The 15852-nt window shown below is 36.6% G+C and overlaps 1 protein-coding gene across 1 annotated transcript in view; it reads right to left on the bottom strand.

Annotated features, from left to right (window-relative positions):
- The window catches only part of RELN (reelin), a 521571-nt gene that overhangs the window by 400713 nt on the left and 105006 nt on the right, over positions 1–15852 (bottom strand). The gene's annotated exons all lie outside the window — the stretch shown is intronic.

Raw genomic sequence — 15852 nt, 5'->3', positions numbered from 1 at the left:
CCACACCTGGCCCCAATATAATTCTAAACCAAACAAAAATATTATAAAGAGTTCTATAAAAACTAAAACAGCAATGTATTATCATCATCATCATTATTAAAAAGATAAATGACTTGTTAACTTCTGGTTAACTTCCTCCAAGAAATTAACATACCTTTGCTATGAAAAGTTCATGACACCTTGAGGATACCTCTACCATGTTTTTAGCATTATAAAATTTAATAACAGGAATATGTATATAAAATGCAAAAACAACAAATATAACAAAAATAACAAACAATAACAAACATCTAATATCCTAGTTGAGGACAAACAATATTAAAGCACAAGACAGAAGATAAATGCTAATTAATCAATGCTAAAGTAATGACAGAGTAGGATGTATTCTCTTCTCCATGCGTAAAGTGAGGAGGGACTTTTAAAATAATAGTTTCTTTTTTCTGATATACACAGTTATTATGATTAAAGGTACTAAGATTCCTAGAAGTTGGTGTTAAACTACACTTTCAATTCTCTGGGAAATCTTATCTCAAGCAGCTACAAATATTATTCAAGTATTTTTAAAAAAATAATTGTCTCAAATCCCTGGTATACTAATAGGCTCTTGGGGTTCAAAACTAGGAAAGAATGCAACATACTACAAATTATTGCATTATTATCAGTCCAGGGATGGGAATGGAAGAGGTGGGACTTTAACAAGCCTAAAGGTTGGCAGAGCCTATGCTACGAAACACAGTATTTGGAAATAGGTAAGTTTTAGATGTCTCAGTAATAGGTGTATTTTAGAGAGTGGCATGCTGCCTGACTATATGCTAGGTAATATATAGTTGCTGCAGTAAGGCCGGCCATTTTGAATCAGGGAAACCCCTGCTCATCAACAGGAAAAACCCATTTACATTCCAAAGCAAAAAGAGATGTTCCACATACAGGAAGTTGTCAACAGTGTCACATATTGCTAAGAGACCCAGAAAGGTGAGAAATTAAAAACAGGTCATTGGATTTGGCTCAAAGAATGTCACTGTTGACTTTTATGCAAGTAAAATCAATAGTATGATGGACAAAAGAAAGCTTTATAAGAAGGTATGAAGTAGTGAAGAAGAAGAGGAAGTGAAATTACTCAGTATTTTTACGTAAAGTTTGGTGATGAAGGAAAGCTGGGAGGCATGATGATAATTTTAAGGCAATGTAAGATCAACTACAGGGTTTATTTTTTCGTTTTGGTCTCTTGAGGATGTAAGCTAAAAATAAGCACAAGAGAGGAAGAAATTAAAAATAAAAACATGGAAGTATGCAAAAATAAGGTGAAGCTTTGCCAGTGGAGGGCTTATGAATGAATTTGGTGGCTGCCCATCAGCTACAGTTCACTGTGGTCATAACTCCAAACTCTCTTGGATAAGGTCAAGATGTAGGAAATCTGAGGAGAGTGAAATAAAACAAGTAAAAATTTTCTAATTAAAGAAGGAAAAAGCTAAGATTATCAGGTAGTACAGAAAGGCTGACATTTCAGTATATGGATCTGAAAGTGCATGGCTGCCAGTAAATTTGAAATATTGCAGCATTGTCAGAGTATTAGTATGTGATTGCAGTCGATAGATGTTCATAGTCTTCAGGTGGATAAAAGGCAGTTGTAGCTGGAAATTAATTTGTAATTTTGGTATTGGCCATCCTATGGATGGCCTAGTCTATGGAACTGGTCTCCTCCATTTATGCTTTTGTTTATCTATCTATCTTATCTTCTATCCATCTATCCATCCATCCATCCATCCATCCATCCATCCATCCATCCATCCATCTATCCACGCATCTTCTCAATCTTTCTCCCTCTCTGGCTCCCTCTCACCTCATGCTTTTCCCACCACTGTCTCTCTGTTCCCTTCACTCTCATGCCTCTTTGTCTTATTTTTTCCCCATTTCCCTTCTAGTGTTTTCACCTTTCAGATTCCCTAATTGATGGTTCCCACTCGTATCTCCAGTGCATGTCACATGATGGGCCTTCATTACATTTCTACTGAAATAAAAAAAAATATTTCATGCCACAAACTCCTCCTCTAAAGTCAAACATATTGAAATATAAAGCTGAGAAAGAACAGAAATTTAAGCCTTGGATATCCATTGGCAGCCAGGACACTGTCTTTCAGCAGTTGGGTGATAGGAGTAGATGGTCTAAAGGTGGAAAAAACATTTGATTTGTTGCAAAATAGGCAGGAAATCAGAGAATGGACATGGCTCTTCTCCCAGTAGAAGAATGTAAGGATTACTTAGGGAGAGCCACATACTGAAGAGTGACCATCTATTCAAGTTCATCTCAACAGCTACTGTGGGTCAGAATGTCCAACAGGCTAGGCAGCTAGAGTGCTGAAACAGGCCAAACACCAAGAGGGTAAACGGAAGAAAAGCTTTAAGAACTCAGTCATCTGCTACTAAGACAATAAAGCTCAGCAAGAGAGACTGAAAAGAATAAGCAGCAATGTGGGCCACCAGCAATGATCAGCTTGGCAATTCTGAAAAAAAGAGGTGGATCATTTTGAGTGAAAGTGTCAAGATGCTTACGAATCTAAGAAAGACATGAAGCATAACAGCAAGAGGAATAATTATAATCATTATAGTATCTAACTAAAAGACAATTTTGACACGTGCTCCATATGAAAGAATCATAGAATGTTAGAGCTGGAAAGGGCCCTGGAAGCATCTGACCTAATTTCCACCTTTTACAGGTAAGGAAATTAAGGCCCAGAAACGTGAAGTGATCTGTCCAAGGACACAGAGGTCATTAGTGAGAGAGCAGGAACTGGAATGCAGGTCTCCAAGGCCCAGGCTGCTATTCCAAAAATCCTATATCCCTGCGATGGGAGTAGTTTTTTTAAACAGCTCACATCAGTTTTCTTAACCACATCTTCATAAGACACTAACCCTTGGAGCTTTGAGGAAGAGTTTTATAAAAAGCTTTGGAATGGGGCTTAAAGAGAGGGCATTCAAAGGACCCCAGGTGCATTCAGGACATTTCCTAACCTGAATCTCCTCTGAGATTAGTAAAATGGACATTATTAGCCCCATTCTACAGATGAGGAAGTTTCACTCCAAGACCGTATGATGGAATCACATCTTAAATTTCACATGAGATAAATCCTTTGTAATCTTTTTTTTTTTTTTTTTTTTTAGAAAAAAATCCTCTAAGTTTTACAACACTGGAAGAAATCACTGTTTTGTTGGCTGAGCACCAACTTAGGTAGCAGGCTTTCAGGAAGATGACATGCTGCACAAAACAAATGGACTTTAAACAATAAACTTTAAACAATACAGTTACACCCAGCCTGGGGATGCTCACACTACTGGAGCCATGCGAGAACTCAGACAGACTGAAGGAACAGTGGATTCACATCTTGCTTTTCAACTTCACTCAGAAATGTGTGCTCTCTAGATGAGCAGGTGGGTAGGATCACTCACATCATTTACTTTTTGCTCTTCTGTCTCTCTCAACCGTAACTGAAATCTCATAACTTAAACACATCTATAATGCAACTTTAAGTGACTAGCCCAAGTTCACAAGGCTAGGGTCATCTCAGACCCATACGTATGTGGTATCATAAGAAAGTTAATAAAAAGTGTGTTTTTTATTGCAGTAAGAACATTTAACATGAGATCCACCCTCTTTAACAAAATTGTAAGTGCCCAGTGCAGTTCTTTTAACTATAGGTTGTACAATGCTATGCAGCAGACCTCTAGAACTTACTCACCTTATATAACTAAAACTTTATACCTGTTGAACAGCAACCCCTATTTCCCCCTCCTCCTAGCCCCTGGCAACCACCATTCTATTCTCTGCTTCTGTGAGTCTGACATTTTTAGATCCCACATGGAAGTGAATTCATGCAGTATTTGTCCTTCTGTGACTGGTTCATCTCACTTTGCATGATGTCCTCCAGGTTCATCTGTGTTGTCACAAATGACAGGATTTCCTTAAATAAGCAACCTAACTTTATACTTTAAGGAACTAGAAAAAGGGCAAACTAAGCCTAAAGTTAGCAGAATGTAGAAAATAAAGATTGGAGCAGAAATAGAGAATAGAAAAACAATAGAAAAAAAATCCACAAAACTGAGTTTGGCTTTTAAAACTAAGTAAAATGAACAAACCCTTAGCCAGACTAAGAAAAAGAGAAGACCAAAAAAAAAAAAAAAAAAAAACTGGAAATGAAAAAGGAGTCACTACAATTGATGCCACAGAAATGAAACGAGTAAGAGACTATTATGAACAATTATACACCAACAAACTGAGTAACCCAAAAGAAAGAAATTCTGTGAAATCCCGTCTCTAATAAAAATACAAAAATTAGCCAGGCATGGTGGCAGGCGCCTGTAATCCCAGCTACTGGGGAGGCTGAGGCAGAAGAATTGTTTGTTGAACCTGGGAGGCAGAGGTGGCAATGAGCCGAGGTCACACCATTGCACTCCTAACTGGCCAACAAGAGGAAACTCTGCCTCAAAAAAAAAAAAAAAAAAAAAAAAAAAGAAAAGAAAAGAAAAGAAAAAGAAATACTTAGAAACATACAAGCTACCATGATTGAATCATGAAAAAATGGGAAATTTGAACAGATCAATAATGAAAAGAAAGTTCAGGGAGTCATAAAAAAATTTCACAACAAAGAAAATCACAGGACCAGATGGATTCACTGGTGAATTCTACCAAACACTTAAAAAAGAAGTAATATCAATCTTTCTTAAATTCTTGCAACAAATTGAAGAAGAAGGGATATTTCCAAACTCATTTTATGAGGCCAGCATTACCTCGATACCAAAGCCAGACGAAAAAGTATTACACTAAAAGAAAACTACAGGCCAATATCCCTAATGAACATAAATGCAACAATCCTAAAACAAGATGCTGAAACAAAATGCTAAGAAACAAAATTCAACAGCTCATATAGGATCATATACCATGATCAAGTGGGATTTATTTTGGGGTGGCAAGGATAGTTCCAACAAACACAAATCAACTGATGTGATATACCACATTAACTGAATGAATGATGAAAATCACATAATCATCACAATAGATGCAGAAAAAGCACGACAAAATTCAAAATTCTTTCATGATAAAAACTCTCAAAAAACTATGTACAGAAGGAATTTACCTCAATACAATACAGGCAATATATAAAAAGCCCACAACTAACATCATACTCAATGGTGAAAACCAGAAAGCTTTTGCTCTAAGATCAGGAAAAAGGTAAGGATGCCCACTGTCACTACTTCTATTCAACACAGTACGGAAACAGTTTATTGTGAAAGGCAGAGTGTGGGAAACCATGAACTTAGAGTTAAGGTACTTTGATATACACCTAAATCTGACATTTGAAAGCCATGGAAGCTTGATCAACGTACCCAACCACTTGATTTCAGTTTATCTGCAAAATGAGATCATTACTAATATTTTATTGACAGTATGTTACATGGATCAAATGGGATAATGCCAGTTAAAATATTTTGTAAACTGACAGCCATAACAAAAGCAAGAATTATTATTTTAAAATATCAGTTTATGTCTTTGAACTAGTCCTGGAAACTTCCCAGTCTATTACTAAGCAAGGAATGAAGATGATTTCACCATATATAAAAGAGCACTACAGCTTTAATACAACAACAAAAACCCAGGTTAAAGTTGAAAAAAACATATCAAAACAGATTTGCTTTGCCTTTCTGGTTCCCCCAAACCAAGCTAAGGTGCAGTTTTAGGACTTGATTTGGGGTATGTTTGACAGCAAGCATGAGCTGGCTTCTCTTTAAGGATGGATATAGCTTTGGTAACCCAATTTTTTAACTGTATAGTTAATTACATCTTCTGAAAACTAGATAATTGTGATTGTACTCCTGACATCATTTGGACCCCAGTAAATAATTTAGGTAATCAAAATAAATAACTAAATGGTTATTTTTCTTATTTTTGTAATTTAAATCAAAAGAATAGGTGTTATAATTAGAACGCCTATATTTCTGATAGGCATCCCTATCAGAAATATTTTTATGACATGTATCCCAAGATGTATGTCTTTATTTTACAAAATAATGCACTAATTACTGTACCGTTATGTGCATTATAAACATACCCCAAATTAGAAATCCTCAAAGGATGAAATAATAAATAATACATAGGTAGAAGTTCTAATGTTTTCTTTACATCATCCAGTGGATCATCCTGTCTGCTCTCTATTATGGCTACATAGCCTGCTCCTACCCCGACATACACACTGTAGAGACACAGAATTAGACAGTGCTTTGTTTATTAAGTAATTAGACAAGGAATCATTAGCTATCCTATTTACTGCCCTAACAGATCAATACATTTCATGGATTAAACACCAGGAGATATGTAAAATGTAGTTGTATTGTTTAAAATTAAGTAACACTGACCAAAAATGGGAACTGTTAAGACTGAAATTAGATTACTTCTATCTCACAATCATCACTGAATAGATGTTACATGAGTTCTGCAACAGCTGAATAAGCGACAGTTAATATTTACCTGAAGCAATTTAACTAAACATTTCTGTGTGGATCTTGTTACAAAATAAATATTATTTATGTGCTGTTATCCCTGTGCAGTGTGCAGTCAAACCATGAAGCAGTACCTTCATTTAAAAAGAGAAACTCAATAAACCAGACCATTTATATTTCCCAATTTGATAATAGTTCCCCAAAATGTCAATCCCTAAGAGAAAGATTAGTTCATTATACTGCCTTACTAAAAAATAAAAATAAAAAAAAATACAGGTTATCTGCCCTTGGGGCACAAAAATATGAAGTCATAGAAGACTCGTGCTACTTTTTGTTTTGGAATATACATTACAAACCATTTTCAATGTACTGGATCAAAACTGTGGAGTTTCCTATGCAACTATTAAACTTATATAAGAAAAGAATAAAAATTTAAGTGGGAAAATCTAAAAATATTTCCTAGAAGAAAAATCAGTATTCCTTCCATTGAAATAAAGCCAAATCAATTTGGGAGTTAGAATTCTTACCTTTAAATATGCCATTTAAAAAATCTTGGTGTTGTTCCTGATTTAGCACATTTTCCTCTGTGCCATCCTGAAATTTAATCTCTCCTTGACTGCAGGAGGCTATGATGTTTAGTAATCATACAAATGGATATACTCTTTATTTCATTTTACAGAATAGTAAGAGAGAAAAAAAAAGGCTGATTTTTTCTGTGGTAAAACAATGTGTACCAATCACAAACTGCCTAATTCATATTCCAAACCAGAGCAGACCCCAGGCAACGCTATGAAGTCAGCCAAATCCATCCACTGTGTCCTCCCACCTCCCTTTTCAAAGTCTTTTTTCCTCCTGGCGCCAAGTGCCCTCCTGCTCTGTCCAAGTGCTTGACAAAATTCAAAGCTCTATTTTGAGAGGAAATTTGGCCCTTCCCAAAGGCACCCCTAAGGCCACCTCCATGCATAAGTGGATGGTACTCCATATGGACACAAATACAGAGAGCTCCTGGATTTTCACAATGAAGTGCCACCTGCATCTCTGCAACCTAAAACACGTGGATCTCTTCTTAATCAGTAAAATAGGATACTGGGAACCAATTTGGAAATTCTGCCTCAAACCCAGCAAGCTAAACATCTGGTTGAACCATCTGATATCCAAGGAAAGCTTCCCAGGGTCACGTTAATATTTTTAGGCTTCCCAAACTCTATGACTGTGTTAAGATAAGTCAATTTAAAAGGCAAAATAGTGTTTTTTAAACCTACCTCCATATAGAAATGAACATATTTTGTTAAATTTTATTGTATAGAAAATGTAAAATGAGAAACTCCACATGAAAATTGTTTCTACATCATTTCAGAATCTTCATCTACTAAGAAATTGTCCTTAGTTTAATTCTTTGTGCCATAAGTCTCTCCCAGAATTTAGTGCTAGGGAAAGTCTGTCCATCCAGATCACCCTCCACTAATCAGACAGGACTAAACAACAATAGTAATCTTTCCTTTTTTTCTGCCTGGTATGCTATGGAACTCAGAGTTAATTTAAAATCTCCAGCTATGATCTTGGCTTTGGCTACTTCTCTCTTAGGTCTTTCAAACACTTCACTTTATGAATTCTGAGACTGTTAAACAGTACATATATATGTTATTTAGGATCACTTTTTACTGAATCATGCCTTTTATATTCATGAAACGTTCCTCTTTATCTTTTGTAATAACCTTTGTCTTGACATTTTGTTTCATATTAATATAGCCAAATAAAGGTTTTATACATAATGTTTGCACAGTATATATTTTCGCTTTCAATGTATTTGTTTTTTTTTTCTAATTAAAATGTACTTCTTGTGACAAGATACACGTGAATCTTGGTTTTTATATCCAGTTTAAAAATACATGACTTTTAATTGAAGTGTTTATCTATATTTAGTGTAATTATCAATATGGTTAGGTTTAAGTTCGTTGCTTATTTGTCCCCTCTGTGCAGAAACAGTTGGGACAAGTGGCAATCTTACAAATTTTGTGAAGTGTAGGATGGGGAGTTTCAAGCTATAAAGTAAGAATTTGAAAGTGTGAAGAACGATGTCTACAGGGTCAAGTGTGAAGTGATACAATAAACAGGCATATTAAGCCCCACATTTTAATGTTGTTTTTCTTCCTTTTAGGAAATTATAAGGATTAAAAACCCACTACATTTAATATTCACCCACTTTTATACCATTTCCAGTGCTCTTCTTTATACTTTTTTTTACTTCATATAGATCTAGGATTTTACCTATTATGTCCCTTTATCTGAAATAATGTTTAGAATCCCCTATTGTACAAATCTAATGACAAGGAATTATTTCAGCTTTCGCTTATTCAAAAATATCTTTGTAATTTTTATTTTTAGGATATTAGGATATTTATGATGCATATAGTGTTCTGGACTAACAGTTTTATTTTCCTTTAGCAATTTCATAGTGTCACTAAGTGTCCTGGATTCCATTGTTTCTGATAAGAAATAAGCACTTTTATTTATGTGTAAGTTATCTTTCTTCCTCTTGCTGCTTTAAATATTTTATCTTTAGCTTTGATTTCTAATTGGCTACAGTGTGCCGAATTATGAATTTCTTTGTGAAAAAACACTGCATGGCATTTGCTGAGCTTCTTGAATTTGCAAATTAATGTTTCTCAACAATTTGAGACATTTTTAACCATTATTTTTTCAAATATCTGTATGTCCAACTTTCATTCTCTGTTTCTAGAAGTCCTGTTCTTCATATTTTGGACCATTTCATATTTTCCCACAGATCCCTGAAGTCTTTCTTCAAACTCTGTCCCATTTAGTCTGTAGATTGAGTAATTCCTATTGACCTGTCAAGTACACTGATTCTTTCTTCTGCCATCCTTACATGCTTTTAAGATCATCCAATGAACTCTTCATTCATGCCGGTCTAGAATTTCAGTTTGGTTTTTTATTATGGTTTATTTTTCTCCTAAGATTCTCTATATATGCTAAACTCAGACCATGATTTTTTTTGTGTGCTTTGAACATAGATTGATTTAGTTCTTTGTACCTGTGTACAACAACATCTTTAAAGTCTTTGTTACATTCAACATCTGGGCCATCTCAGGACTGGTTTCTATTGAATGCTTTTTTCTTGCTGATGGGTCCCGCTTTCCTGTTTATTTTCACATACATATTACTAATGATACAATGTAGAGAATCTGGTTTTGGGTTGTTTTTTTTTTCTGAAGAGTTTGGATTACTTACTAGCAGGCAGTTCAACTACTGGCTACTCAGCTTAAACTTGTGTGAGCTCTGCTTTATAAAATCTTTGCTAGGATGGATCTCTAGAATGCCCAGTGAATTTCCTAGGTCCCTCTAACGTGGCAAGATTCAGCATCCAAGCTCAATCATCCTTGAGGATCTCTATCAAGTACTGGTAATTCTAGAGGAGGTCTTACTCTTAGTCATGTCCTTATTGCCAGAGCATGACCCTTCTGGCCTTCTGGTATCTCAGCTAGATGCCCAGAGTGTTTTCAAAGTATTAATATAATCTCTTCACTTTGGCAAGGCTAGACCTTCAACATCCTCCACTCCTACTCACCCCCTAGTCTCTCTATTTTGTTCTCAATCCTGTAGCAGCCATTGCCTGGAAAGCATCACGTGGTCTCTTCCTACATGTGTGCAGCTTTGCCCTGAACCAAGAACTCATGAGCAATATCCATCCACAAAGACTTCTGCAGTCCTCTTGCTGAGCAGCTCCCTCCTGGGTGCCTAGCTCCACAGATTCCTGACAATTCACCTGCCTTGAATTGTGATCTCTGCCTCTTCACCTCAGCAGGACCACTGTGCTTTTTCTGGACTCCTGCTCACTGCTCTGCAGTTAGGAAACTGTCTCAGGCAGAAAACAGGGGTGATTATGAAACTCGCCTTTCCTGTTACACTGCCTGTTGTCCAGTAAGGAAAAACCCAAACTATTTGGTCCAGTTTTAAGACTGATTATGGTGTTATATCACTTTTCATTCTTTAAGAACTACCTTTTGTAATTATTTTTATATTGTAAGTAGTTGTTCATAAGTGGGGAGTGACAGATTGCAAATAAATAATAGCAACCAAATTTATATTTTACTACTTATCATACTGTTTTCAGTGATATAAACACTAAAGTGACACGTGGATCACAAAATATTTAACTACCAAGAACAAAGCAAGAGGCTACGTTTGCCATATTAATAATAGGACAGTCATGGAATTTTAGGTATGTAGCTTCAGAGGAAGCATGACCACTTTGCCTCAGTGACTTGCTTGTTTACTGGCCCACTGCAGACCATGGAGGGCAGGAGTGGAGAAGCAGCAGTGAGCAAGCTAGTCCATTAAATGCTGACAACAGTAAAGGGTCACAGAGAACTCTTGGGAGGATATATTTTTATTTTAGGCCTCAGATACAAAGTATGAAGAGACTAGTATGAGACAGAGGAGGAGAATGGAAGAGCAAAACAACATTTTGGCAATCACTATTTCACTATCATGGTATCAGTTCATCTTTGGAAGAGAGGGCAATCCTGCTTTGCTCACTGGTATATTTCAAGATTTCTTTATTTCTGGAGACCTGCCAGAGATTTTAAATACTAGGGTCTATATTAGAAATACTCCATTCATTTTACTATTAGGCAAAGTAAACCAATGAGATATAATGCTAATTATTCACATGATCACTTATTACTTACATTCTATCTATAGTATATGAATATATTTTTGACTAACAAATTCCAAATTCCAAACATCTTACATTTTTGAAATACTTGTCAAACATTATATATAGGTTGGCACTATACTTATCAGATATTTAATGTGTTATACCACAAAGATGCTAAATATCAACTGTAATCTAAGCAAACTTAAAATGCCTTTTTAAAACTACTAAGTGGATATGAACCTATGACTTACTTCTTAAATGACCACGGCAAAAGAAAATATACATAAGACTTAGGGAATTTTTTTCAGGCATAGTCTGGAAGTGTCAAAGATCGCAACCAGTTAAAACTCAAAACCCTGAATCTCTCTTTCATAACTGATGAATGGAAATCACCTTGGGACCTGCTAAATGAAATTTCCTTGGAGAAAGATGATTCTGAAACGATTCAAGAGAACGAAATTTCCTTGCAGTAAGATGATTCTGAAGAGATTCAAGAGGCTTAGGGCATAATTCATATTTTAAGCACATGTGAGAGACAACCCCCAAGAGTCAATGCAACATCACATAAAAGCCACTTCCCTGCAAGCATTCTTGAGAAAGCATTCTAAAGACAACATAACAACAGGAATTCCCAAGTAACCACTATGCTCTTGTTGCAGGGTGGAGATTTCTTTGTTTGATTATGTACTCCTAAGGGGCTACGAATTCTAGTTTCTGTATTTCACTTTCTCTAACAGTTGGTCATTACTGATACTTTTTTAAGGATTAACTTGTACAGAAAGATGAAAAGAAAGGCATTAAGGGATTCAATTAAGATGAAATATTAGAATGTATCTTTTTTACACGTGTAAACACATTAGCTTCATCCTCTAAACACACGTATCTGTGAAAGGCCATACACAAGGGGAGGCTCACACAAGATAAAGATATGGAGCATTAATTTGGGGGTTTATCATATCATTGAAAGCTCTGAACACACACACAAATATAAATCACTATTTTCCTCAATCACAGTTACCTCCTGTCCCTCCAAAAGTATTTATTGGTCTATGCACTTTTGTTCATGCTTAAATATATAAAGCACAAAATACTATCAAATGTAAGTTATTACTATCATTAAGCTTTTATTGCTCTTGTTTCTTCTATTGACATTAGTAATACTTTATATTATAATTACACTGAGCATTAATAGGGTAAAGCCTGATGCATGGTTGATTTTATTTGCACTGTGTGAACATGTGACTTACCAATCTCCATCTGAAAAGTTTGATAATGAGAGCTCTTTTCAGAAATATGCTACGTGATGCTTAATGCTAACTTAAAAATTCTGATTCAAAATATAAAAATACTATCAGATCACATGATAAAACGTCTGCTTTAAAAAAAAAAAGAAAGAAAGAAAAACCCTTGGTTAAAAAGCACTACTTCAGGCTTAAATTTCTTTAAGTCAGTTACTTTCATTTATTGCTTTCTCAGTAGAGAACATCTAACTCAAGGTCACTAACAGCCTCTATGTTGCTAAGCCCTATGGACATTTTTCAGGCTTTACTTCACTTGATTTCTCCATAGCTTTGACCTCCTCACTCCCTCACTCCTTCTGGAAATGCTCTCTTCCCCAGCCTCTGGGATATTCCTCTATGCCCTCACCCAGTGTCTTCTACCTCTTACTTGTCTCGTAGGGCTGTTTGCAAATTCCTGTTCTGCCTCTCCCATAAATATTGGTACACCTCAGAATTTAACACACACCTCTCTTCTCCTTTTCCCCTACAGGGTGATCTCATCTACTCCTATGGCTTCACTTGTCATCTGTGAAAAACAATTCATTTCCAAGTTTATATCTCAAGCCACAAACCTCCTCTGAGCTCCTTACAGTTGCATATTGGACACTTCCATTTGAATATCCCAAGATGTTTGCCTCAATTTATTTGCTTATGATGTGCTCCCTGCCAGAGTGAAGATCATCACTTTATACTCAAGTCAGAAATCTGAGCGTTACTTTTGACCCTTTACTTTCATTCAACTCCAGCTTCCAAAATTGCAGATTTTACTTCTCTAATATTTCTTAAGTATACACACGTCTCTCCATTCCCTCTGCCACCACCTTGGCTCAGCTCTTATTGCTTTCCTGGATTACTGCTGAGTCTCCCTTCTCCATTCCTGACCTTCTCGACTCAATTCTCCAAAGCCCAGAGTGATTTTTTTAAAGTGCAAATTCATCATACGAATTCCCTGCTAAAATATCAAGTCCAACTCCCTAGTATAACCCATAAGACCCTTCAAAGTCTGACTCTAGCTTTTTTATCAGGATTCCATCTTCCATCTCTTCTCCAGCCATCCTAAACTCCTTCCAGTTATTCAAACTGCAGTACTCTCTCCTGCCTCCAGGCCCTTCCTTATTCCTTCCTCCTTCTTCTTCCTTCTCTCTCTCTTTTTTTTTTTTTTTTGACAGGGTCTTGCTCTGTACCCCAACTGGAGTGAAGTGGTACAATCTCGGCTCACTGCAACCTCTGCCTCCTGAGCTCAAGGAATTTTCCTGCCTCAGCCTCCCAAATAGCTGGGATTACAGGCATGCACCAACATGGCCAGGTAATATTTTCTATTTTTAGTAGAGATAGGGTTTTGCCATGTTGGCCTGGCTGGTCTCGAACTCCTGATCTCAGGTGATCCGCCCGCCTTGGCCTCCCAAAGTGCTGGGATTACAGGCGTGAGCCACTGTACTCCGCCTGGTCCCTCTTTCTAAAACACCACTCTCTTACCTGATCCATCAATTTCACACCCACAATTAAGCATCCTTTATGGCTTAGCTGAGAAGAAACTCTGCCCCTCTTCTATCCTCCTAATGTAGGATTTGTTCTTACCCTGACCTTTGCACAGCCACTTTACTCTCAAGTTACCATTGTGATTTAGTCAACATTGTATCTTTGGTGTCTACTTTGATAAATACTTATCAAATTGTGGGATACTTATCAATTATTGGTGTTTATCTCCTTCTCCCAACTTCTAGGTATACATATCTCAGAACTGTTCCTGAGAAGTGGCTCATCCAGTAATGTGATGGAGGAGTCACTGCCTGCTCTAGAAGCAAGAGTAGGTGTTCACTAGAGACCTCACCTGGGGCGCTGACTACAGCTATGCAAATGGGGCTTCAGCAGTGCAGGTTCTGGCACATCGATGGGAGTGAACGGATGACAAAAATTCCTTCCTCAAAAAAGTTAGCTCCAACAGATAGATCAAAAATTACACAATCATTTGTACCCAGGATGGGGGGCAGAATATCAAAACACTAGAATTCAGTAAAGAAATCATGTCTAATTTCTTTCCCTGTCTTCAAGTAAGGTAGATTCCCAAAGTCCTTTTAAAAATATCTGTCCAAATGTTTGCCTCCAACAGAATATATGTTTCTGACTACAGACCTAACCCACATTGATTTTCTATTATTTACCTATTTCCTGACAAGCAGGCAGATAATCAGAGTTTGGTTCTAATCGTGGTCAATCTTCAAACACTAGACTTAGAGTGAAGTCATAACTCAGGCTTTTACTAACAAAGTGAATCTCAGGCTGGACCCTAATGCTTATCAATGCAAAGGGTAACAGACATGTCTAAGCTATCTTGAATTTCAAGCTATGTGTTAACTATTGTTAACTACATCCTCTTCAGACATGAAAAGGAGTATAACTTTATGGTTAAGAGGCTGAGCTGTGCAGTTGGAGAGGTCCAGATTCTAATCTCAGTTAATCACCTGTATGATTTTGGGTAGGTAACTCAAACTCTCCTAGCTTTAATTTTTACACAGATTATATCTCTTTCAAAGTATTTTTAATAGAATAATTGAGCGAATACACACAAAGTGCTTAACACAATACCTGAAACACGTATTAGCTACCTTAATCATACTGCTACTGTTCCTTCCTCTTATGTTTTACAAGTCAGGCAGAGATAACTGGAGTTATCAAGGGTAGAAAGAACATCTCTGTTTTTAATGTTCTGGTGTTGGAATGGAGTGCTATGGGACTGCCTACCACAGTGAGGGAACCAAACCACACTTTCATATTCCACTGGAGGGAATATTCAGTCTTCCTAATGCCAAAACATTTGTTTCACATTTATTCAGAGGAGAGAACAACCTGCCAAAACACCAACAACTAGGCTTCCTGCAACATGTGAATAGATCTGACAGGTGTCTCCATTCCAAACACTGACCAGGCCAGTGGTAGCTAGAACAGATGGCCCAGTCTGCAACATACGCATTTTCATCATTTTGCAGTTTCTCACAGGTGCTGGGAGTGGGTGGGATAACTCAGTATTTTCTAATGTCTGGATAACCTTGACTGCTATCTTTCCCACAGGCCAATTTTCTTTTGGATATATTTTAATTTTTTAATATGTGACAACTAAAGTACCGGTAGGAAAAATAAAAACATTTTTCTAAAAATTGATCTTGCACATGTATAATCATGCAGCTGGCTTCTTCCCAGCCATCATTAATTTCCTTTCCCTTGAGCCATTTTTCTCACCTACATATCATTGCAATGTTTATTAAAATATCACAAAAACTGCTTATAAGCATTTTCCACAAGCTAGGCTTAATGTGTGGTTAAATAAGACATTCCCCCTTTTCTGGAATGAAAAAGTACAAAAACACCATCATTCTTCCCAACAGTAGCCCACTTGTTCTTCATCTC

The sequence above is a fragment of the Rhinopithecus roxellana genome, chromosome 6, assembly GCF_007565055.1.
Source record: "Rhinopithecus roxellana isolate Shanxi Qingling chromosome 6, ASM756505v1, whole genome shotgun sequence".
NCBI classification, from domain to species: domain Eukaryota; kingdom Metazoa; phylum Chordata; class Mammalia; order Primates; family Cercopithecidae; genus Rhinopithecus; species Rhinopithecus roxellana.
The sequence above is the reverse complement of the archived record's forward strand: the minus strand, read 5'-3'. Positions and strand labels throughout refer to the sequence as shown.